Source organism: Micropterus salmoides, unplaced genomic scaffold (assembly GCF_014851395.1).
Source record: "Micropterus salmoides isolate LMB-PRFRI ecotype aquatic unplaced genomic scaffold, ASM1485139v1 Ms_hic_scaffold_5, whole genome shotgun sequence".
Classification (NCBI taxonomy): domain Eukaryota; kingdom Metazoa; phylum Chordata; class Actinopteri; order Centrarchiformes; family Centrarchidae; genus Micropterus; species Micropterus salmoides.
Genome location: NW_024044237.1, coordinates 17,957,767 through 17,968,125, shown reverse-complemented (window position 1 = coordinate 17,968,125; position 10,359 = coordinate 17,957,767).

The window sequence follows — 10,359 nt, the reverse complement described above, 5'->3', positions numbered from 1 at the left end:
ATAACCTCAATTTAGAGGCCAGGACACACAGTCAGTCTTAATGATGCATTGGAAAGGGGTTAAACCCAAAGGTAATATGGACCAGCTGGCCTGCCTACACCACTCACTGACCCAGGGCATAATCCAAATGTCTTTCACGCCTCAGGGAGCAAGGAGTTCAATGTATCTTGGCAGTTTAAGTCAGATTTTAAGGGTTTTTTTAAGCCTTATTTTCTGTTACTGCAATGCGGACTAATATATATTAAAAGAAAAACAGAATTGCTTGAGCAAACAATGTGCTACCTGCCTATGGTAGCCTGGAGAATAATGTTGTATTGCAGTCAAAACATCCAGTTGATAAAAGGATGCCACCTATCACTCCCCAAGGAGAGATTAGCAGATGCTCTCATCAATCTCAGTGCTTTCCCAGAGCCTGATGGTATAACCTGTTTGGCAGCAATCTATATCAGAGAATCAGAATGAACATACATAATTGTACATCCAGAAAAATATATTTTTGTGTATGCAAAAATTTACCAAATGCAGCTGTTCTGGAACATCTGTTGCCTCAACGCCTGTTACATGCATAAACAATGTAGTACGTCATCCGATGTTTGTGCCCCTTTTGGCACAACTAACAAAGATAGTAAAGTAGCAGTAGAGAATCACGTAAGTCATGCTAAATTGTTACAAATGGGTTTGGTGCCGTTTTTAAATAATGAATCTACACCAGAAAAGAGCACCAGTACAGAAACATTTACTGTAGTGGTATCTGTGGACACCAAAGATGCTGAAGTCTTGGTTGTCACTCACCAGGAAAATCAAGTTTTCATAGCAGTGAGGCCAGTACATAGTGGTAATCCATGCCATCGTTGCATGCAGCGCACCCTTAAACCAGGCTGAAATCGTGATATCAGAGCCACTACCATGACAACCTCACAGATAGACTGATAGGGAAAGGATGATGGGATGGTGATGAAACAGGGCAGAAAGATGGTAGAAAATTGATTTTCTTCAAGCTGCATTAATCAAATTACTACAGAAAAGGGCATTATCAGTACAATGGATTTAATACAGTGTATTAAATGAAGACAAAGGCGTGTCTGCTGAGGCAAGCTCACTTTGAGGGATGAAAGGAATGATCAAAAGTCAATGTCATTTGGATGACATACACAGGTCTCAGTGAAATAATTAAAAATAAATAAATAATATATACACATAAAAAACTCTCCTAAATACATTACTCACATTCACCCTAGTATAAATGACAAATTGAGTGGGTTGTATTTCTGCAGGAATGTGCTCAAGTCAATGTATGCAACTGCATGTGTGTGCCTGCTCTGGTGAATGCAAAAGTGTTGCAGTACTGCATGTGTGTCTGCTGCTGGCACACGCAGACTGCTGTTGTTGAAATGAGGACACTGAACAGACAGCATCAGACAGGGAGACTTAAATGTATTCAAACATTGTTGAACTGCCACAGTAAAGCCAAAACATTTTCAGCTCAGAATATCAGCATTTCATTAGAATTTTAAAATAAAAAAAAAAACACACTCACTATGGTTGCATGGAGAGAGACAAAGAAAGGTTTTTGCAAATGTGTCCATTTAGAATTGCATTTGTAAAAGACAGATCTGCTATATGTTTTTGTGTTTTAGGATTATTGTGAATGTTTATGTGGGTGTGCCTATAGCCCCAGACAACTTCTCTTCATAGCCAAAGGGTAAGACAATAGCCAGACAGGATATGGTAGCTCCCGAACGACAACATGCTAAATGGAGTACAGTGAGGATAGAGGTTATGCTCATTTGCTATATTTGTCTATTGGATGAGCAAATCAATATCTCACAGTATAAATACAAAAGAGAAATTGATGAAATTGAATCAGTGAAAGAGGGCCCCCCTGTAACAAATGTCAGTGAAGACTGGTTGAAGGTGAAGACTGAGTGAAGAAGAGAGAGGAAGCCCTACAGGAAGGAAACAAAAGCATGAGATTGATATGGAAGGAAAGGGAGGAGCATAAAATAGAAAGGTGGGCAGTAGTGTTTTTTAAATGACTGTAATTAAAAGTTTGTTGAACTAAAACTCTGCTTGACTTATTGGAGGGGCAGGAACAACCTCACTGACTGAGAATTAGATTTCTTTGTATTCTAGGTTTCGCATCACTAAAGCTGCTATTGTAAAATTTAAATGCAGGCAGTATTGTTTGTGGTGCCATTAATCAATTTATGACAGGCAAAACTATTCATGATTTATGAACTATTTTAGTTGCACACCAGTCTTCTAATAAACATGCAGTATTTTCCTGCTTGAGTAGGGACTGCAGAGCACATTTAACTCTCATCCAAACATTTAAGCCCCCACTCATGTGCCCATGGTGGCGCAAACCCGAAACATTTAGAGCTCAAGGACACTTCAACATGTGGTCAAGAAAAAATAAGGATTGAACCAACCCCTACGATTAGCGGACGACCTGCTGTACCTGCTGAGCCACAGCAGAGCAATTTGACTGACTTCCCAGTGCGCTTAACATGAACTTAAAGTTGGGATAGGCAATTCATTTCAGAAGCATTTTTTGGTATATGTGTTGAAATTCTCTTTACATCCTGACACCAATCAATACATCAAAAATGAAAAAAACATTCGGTATCTGTGGCTGTCTTAGGATTGTAATAATTCATTAATTCTCTCAGAATGCTTGGCTGACCTACCTGCCGGTCTACCAAGGTGCACTCACTGCACATGAAAATGTGTTTTGGGTGAGTAGCGACCAGTTGGATACTTTCACAATCTAGCTGTCTACTGGTAGTTGTCTGTTTCCTACCCTAGCTTTAACAACAAACAAGTTAGTATGGTGCTTTTGATTCTTTAATGAAAATGTAAGATAGCTGTTTATCAGAGATTAAATAGTAGTGCACTTGCACTGCTTTTGATGTTATTATCATAGTAGCCTACAATGGGTTTTACCACTGCTACATTGTTTTTCTAAACTAAGCTAATCTAGTTAGCAATCCTTTTTACGCTCTCAGATTCTTTTCTTGTTTTTGTGCCTCTATTTAAAAAAACAACCACAGTTAAATACTGTTATTTCTGTTTGGATTTAAAGAAAAAGGCCATATGATGCACTGTGACGGCAGCAACAGACTGAAGCAGCAAAAACGAAATTAAATGAATATGTTCACCAAGAACATCATCAAGATAAATGATTAACCTTCTGCATTATGTAAGATGTATGTACAATATGTCTGGCCTCACAGGCTGAGACCAGATGATCTGATCATGACACACAAAGGGAAAACCAAGATGAGGGGAAAATCACTGGACAAATAAAAAGCAGACAGAGAAGTGCAAGTCCAGGGTTGAGAGGTCAGAGAAAGCAATTTCTGTTGGAATATAAAAGAGTATGATCAGTGGTTGTATAGCTGTTGATGTAGTGGGCACAGCAGGGTCACAGACATTTAGGCAAATATTATCAAAGCAAAAACATGGACTAATGGCGAGGTAGAATGACATTTCTCAGATGGCTGCTGGTTCAGCAGTGATGTATACCGGCCAAGTTGAGTCTGAACACATTTTAAAACATCAGAAGTCCTCGCAGGTTCGCAATTATCATTTCAATTGGTAAGACACGTGGTTTCTAAAGAGCCATATAAATATTCAACAATGGCCTCTTCACTGTTTCCGTTTGCCTCGCTCATTCTGTGATGACATCATCCCCGCTACCAAAATCCCCCGATGTGTCCTCTGCTGTATCCGCAGAGAAATAAACACAGACAACAACACATGAGCTTTCAAAGAGGCTGGCTGATTGCCTGTGATTGTTTGGTGTTCCTTATGTTACAGTCCATATATAACCCATCATCTCCTCGAGGGGAAATAGCTATGAGAGTTTGAGCTCAGAGGTACAAAAAAACCAAATAATGTCAATGCAACAACAACAACAAAACATTATAATGACTCTAGGATATTATGTATTCAATTGCATTATAATGTAAAGTCTTTTTTAACCCCAGAATTAGGAAGCATGTCTTTTCTGATTTAATATGCTTTAAGGCCAGTGGAATGATATGTTTTTATTTAACACTGTAATGTGAATGTGTTAATACAGCCAATGTAACAGAATTTGCATCCTGCGGCTGCAACGCCTACGAAGCTTTGTTTAAATTAAAACTTTAAATAAGTCAACTTTGAATCTCTTTCATATGGGACTTGAACTTCAGTCTCCCAAGTGAAAGTCCTGAGTTTACTTAACCCATCCATCCAGTTCACACATGGACATTTTTTATACTACATCACGTGATCTCTTCCTTTACTACCATCCTAGAGTCACCAGATGTCGCAGCCTAACAATAAACGTAAATATGGCTCGTAATATTCTGCTGCATAATCGACATATACGCCCATTTTTTCTGGTGAGGACGGGCTGACTACTCCTAGCACACCAGCTCACACAAGCAGATTAAATTCAAGATATACAGCATGGAGAACCAAAGTAAGCTATGGCTTGCAGAGAAAAGTTTATATATAAAGTCAATAAGACCTAGTTTGCAAGTAATGTTGGAAAAATATTTGCTAACATGTCAGCAAGAAAGTTCATGTACAGTGTGCTGTCTTTGAGGCCCTCTAGTGGTCAAAAATGCTCTGGGGACCTTTAAATACTCAATGATCTCTGTGCCACCCATACATCACTTGATCATGTGCCTCTAAAAGACAGTACACTTGTAACTGTGATGTTCACTATGTTTCAGTATAATGTTTAAAGTGAAGCTCTGCAGGCTGTCTCCAGCAGTCCAGATTACACAGGCAGAAAGATGACAGTCTCCCAGCACGCCACCTGGATGAAAGAGCTAACTCTGAGAAACAGAGATATTTTGCAAAGGGTTGGGCTGGAAAATTCCTGGGTTACAACAGTGGATGGATGTTTTTTTATGCACAGGAAAAGGGATGTCTTGTATTTTTGATTATCATTGATTAGTTAGGGGTAAAGAAGGAGGAGAGAAACAAAAACATGAAAGGGAGGCATGTTTAGCATATTGAAGAAAAAAAAGAGAGAACAGATTCAAACATGCTTCTGTGCATGTCTCCTCCACCTGTGGCCAAAGGTATCACAGCAACCACTTATCACTGTGAAGGCTACAGGACAACAGGACAGCAAGTCACCTTCAATAAGATCTACACAATTACACACACACACACACAACATAGAGCACAAAGCCCATTTTTCAAGCTGTGTATTGTGCGGAAAAGACTGATATGCTCAGTAATAAATGACTGGCCGATGGAATCTTTGTTAAGGATGTCAAATATGTGTGAGTTTATTCCTTTAAATCTAAGAAATAAGAACATTTAATATGTAGTGTGCACGTTTACTGTGGACCAAGTGACTGACAGCTGTCACTCAGGTAAACTGACCTGCGGGCCTTTTACTTTGAGTCTGGATAATATTTTCAGAAAGAAAGATGGTTTTACAAACCCTTTCACAAAACACGTGTTTTAACAACAAACACAAATAAAATACATTTTGATTTTCACTTTCCTTCCCTTTTCCACCTCATGCCCTCCCCATCCTTTCATCAAATTTAAAACATCAACATCTTCAAATGTTCCGTCAACAAAAACCTGTCCATGCATATCTCTTCTGCTTCATTCCTGCCCATCTTGCTGCCTGTCCATCCATGTCGTGCCTCTTTCCCTTTCTCCCACCATTCTCTGTGCATCAGGCTGCAGGAGGCAGCACAACCATTTACATTTTCATCACTTTCACTCCAACTCCTGCCGAGAATGTCCACTGACAATGTCCTATTTTAGGACGGTTTGAGGGTGTGGAAATGAGTGCAAGTTAAATTTTGTACACCACCATGTCTGCAAACCTCACTGTTCAACACACATTCACTGGTACTCCTTTCATTTCTTCCCCTCTTAACTCCAACCTGCATCCCCCCAACTTCATCATTCCCTCTGTCAGACTTCATCAGACTGTCCTTGAATGAGTCACAGGAGTTGAAGATGGGCTTCGTGCACAGCTAAAAACAAGTTACAAGTCTTTCAATCGTGTTTTTATCATCTGAAGAGCACCTGAAAAATTAGGTATTTTCTCCTCGACCTGATCTCGAGAAGGTTATACATGCTTTAATGTCATATCTGTTAGATTATTGTAATTAATTTTATTCAGGTTAAAAGCCAAAAAATATTTAATGCCTTGAGCAGGTATAAAACGCAGTTGCTCTGCTTTTAACAAATACTAGAAGACAAGAACATATCAGCTCTGTTTTATCCTCTCTTCACTGGTTACCAGTAAAGTTTAGAATTGATTGTAAGATTTTACTGATTGCCTTTGCAGCACTTTATGGTTAAGCTCCCAGTTATTCTGCAGAATTGCTTCTCCCCTATGAACCAGAGCGCAGCCTCAAATCCTCAGGCACGGCTCTGACTTACTACTACAGGTAACCGGGCTTTTGCAGTCAGGGCCCTTCAGCTTTATAACTCCCTACCTGAAGACCTGAGGCTTCTTATAAATGATAGTACACTGTTTTATCTCCAACATGTCCATCTGTTTTACCATTGTTTTATCTTACAAGTAAGTCATGGGATAGAAAAATTATGTAGGATGCAATGAAGGTTTGTGCTGTTTCCTTGGATTCTAATGCATTATACCACAGTTTAAAAGTACATTTTTGACACTTAAGGGTATGGGCACAAAAAATGCACTTACAAGACTCAGGGACAAGCTTTTGTACTCCACTGTGTCTGTTGGTCACAATGCCATGTGGGCACCTATTGTGGCTCAATTGTGGCTTGTGCCATGTTCCAGTGATTCAGCTAAATAGAGCCCAGAGTCCAATGTAACAACACTTTACTTTTACATTATTTTGCACTAGACTGTGATCAAATTGAAATAGGAATTTGAATGAAACAGTTTGGTGATTAAAGTTTATTTCACAGGACAGACAGATGTTAACATCACCTAATTCCAACTGAAATGAGCAAGTGACCGATGTTTTATTTTCCATGTGGATTCCTAAGCATACAGAGACGAAAATACACATAAATCTCTATTCTCTCTATCTGGATAAGTTTCCCCTTAGTCATGCCATCACACACAAACACTTATTACCCCCTACCCTCCTTCTGATTGCACATTCAAATGAAATGTTTCCCAATTCAAATACGCAGCTCTGTCAAGTGACTTTTATCTCTCCTCTTTCCCTAAAAACAGATATTTGTCACCACCACACTTGGCATCAAGTGTAAATACAAACAAGATGAACAGTAGAGGGCAGTAACGCAAAATAAATTGCATGCAGTCATTACAGTAAGTAACTCCAGAATTAAAATAAAGAAAACAAACAAACAAAAAAAAGGCACGCACACCCTTGCCACATTTATATAAAAGGTTTCCATTCCAGTGTTGGCTGGTGAGAAGTGGTATCCCAATTCATGGTCTACATATTTACCACCACATCGCATAGATGTTATTGGGAACCACTTATAAATGACAGTGACTTGTCAGGAGACTCCACAAGGAGAAGGGTTAAGTGGGAGAAACTGGTATGAAGTAAGTTATACCCACATACAGAGTAGATGCACCCACGTCCAGTGATGGAGCCAAAGCTGATTTCAGGTCTCTGTTGGCATCAGTGCAGGCTCACGCACACGCACGCTCGCACACACACACACGGAGGGAGATCATCATCAGTAAAAAAACAACAAACTTTCCATTGTCTAATCAAACTCTCCTTTCTCTGTAACGCAGAAAACACACAATCTGTTGCAAAGTCTTGACAGTTACCATAGGAACACAATCGGATAATTATATCTGACCTGCATATCTAGTTTGCGTGCGTGTATGTGAGAGAGTCTCTCCTTTGATCGGCAGCAGTAATTGACAGACAGAGACAACGGCATGTGAAGAAAACACAGGAGTCACTCCAGGAGATGTTACGTGTGTGTGTGTGTGTGTGTGTGTGTGTGTGACGGAGAGTGAGTGTCTGCAACACAATAACAGCTTATTGCCAGCTGGGACCACAAACTGGTCAGTTCAGTCACTGAGGCACAATTCTAGCCATGTATAGTAACAGCAAGTATTGATTATACACGCTAATATTCCCTCTTTTACATTTTCTCTGTTTGTCTGCCTCTGTTGTTCAGACACAAACTTAATTTGTTCACTTTGACACTCCCTCTACTCTTTCCTCCTCTGATTCTCCTGCTGCTCCAATCTCTTTAGACTCCGCACTGTGGCCCACGATGAGTCTCGAAGGAACTCTCTTTTCTGTTTCACTTGGCGTGACCCAAATTGTCTTGGACAGGAACGGCAGTGCTGCCTGTGATGGAAGTCCTTTTGCTGGGCAGTGAGTCAGAAAGCTGGGGCAGAAAACATTTGCACACTGTGGAGGCCCACACACAAAAGGACAAGATACACAGAGACAACATGTCCTGTTAACCGTTTCTTTCAGAAGCACAGCAGGGTCAGGCCGGCTTAAAGATGTCAGAGTCAGACACAGAACTGACATCAAAGTGGCTCCACGGGGAATACATGGAGAACACTTGTACATTCAGAGCACAAGGGGGCTTAATGGTTAATAGGGACCTTCAATAGAGGCCCCTTTGAGGGAAAGCATGAAGTCATCTTGAATGAGACACTGTCTGCCAAGTGGCCCTGTGGGCACTACACTGTGGCTGATCCTGCACTCTTTGAGATGACAGAGCAAAAAAAGAGTTCTGCACACAGAGCCATAAATATATTTGATCAATAACAGAATAAAGTGCAAAACAACTCAGACAGACAGACAGATAGATAAATAGATAGATAGAGCCATACATTTGAAATAAATAATGTACCTTTCTTTTCCTCCTTTAGGAAACCTGAAATTGGACAGGTCACTTACTACAGAGGTAGCTAACAGTTAGGATATGGTTTAATATGTCTTCCTGGGTCAAGGGAATGGTAAACCTGAAGGCTTTGCCATGCTGACAGTAAAGCAGAAGACAAACAGACAGCACACTCCCGCATATGAAAGAGCTTTTATAAAACAGGACAAGAGAGAAATGGTGAGGCGAGCAATTTATCTTTGCAGTCAAGATGTGTAGGTCATCCATCCGCCCTTTATGCACAAGTGTCACCATCAAATATGAGAACGGAGCAGATAAAAGGAGAGGCTAGGATGACATGGAGATGGATAGAGCAATACAGAGAGGATGAGGAAAAATGGGGAAAGTGAAATTTAAACAACTATGGGCACAGAGAATAGTGCTGGGTATCTGATTCCAACTATGCTTACGGATTCTCTCTCTGACAAAATCCTGGATTTAATTCTTGTAATATTATTTGAGTATGAAAAGAAAAACAAAATATGCTGAAAACAGAAAAAAACAACAGTATTTTTCCACAGATTTAAGTTGCCATTAACTTCATCAGTCAAAAATGAAAAAGCAGTTTGTAAAGGTAAACTAAAGGACAATTCAATGCTTTCTCTCTCACTCTCGCAATGCACATGCTGAATGTTCAACTTTTACTTGAGTTGGATGTGCCAGTATTAGCAGAAACTGGGGCATTTCAACTATGACTCATGCAATCGAAAACACTACACCAAACACTACAGCATCTTGCACTGAATGAACTATGACTCAATAAAAAGATGATGAGAGAGGTGGAAAGAGGTGCGGTAGTAGACATGGAGAAAGAGAGAAAGGTCATAGATAGACTGAGCAGTGAGGGTGTTTGCGTGCGTGTGTGAAGGCGCTTGTTTGTGTGTCTCAGGGCTTCACATGAACCCAGGAGGAAGCTGTAGTAAACAGTCAGGCAGGAAGGCGGCGTGTTTCTCATCAAACACACATTATTGATCTGATCCACAAGTCAGATATCAAACACCGGATCATTGCTGGGAATTACCCTGCCTTTCCTTTCTTCTGTCTTCTCTCCATCTCCGAAACGCCTGTGTCTTTCATGCAGTATTTGTTAATTGACAAAGCAAAGGAATCTCAATAGCCATATGTTTGTCACTAGATCACACACACGCTTTTTCGATTTGGTGACTTTTGAAGACACTGCTTTGACTCACATGCATTCCTTGAAGGCTTAAGTAACTGCAACCCAACTCCAATAAAGAAAGAAATAACCAAAACCAGCCATGTTTGTAACTACCCATTCCAAAACAGTCGATTACAAAATATAAATAAAAACTTACCTCACCCGTTCTGCCAGATAGGTATGAGCCAGTTGATCAGGACCTCTTTTAGTTGATTGGTGTCAAACACACAAGAATAATAGTGAATGAGAACTTGAATTACATGACTGCACTGCACACATCATATTGGACAAACGGAACAATTTACCAGACCAGTTCTGATCAAGATAGTTGTCTCCAAACTTTTCTTCCG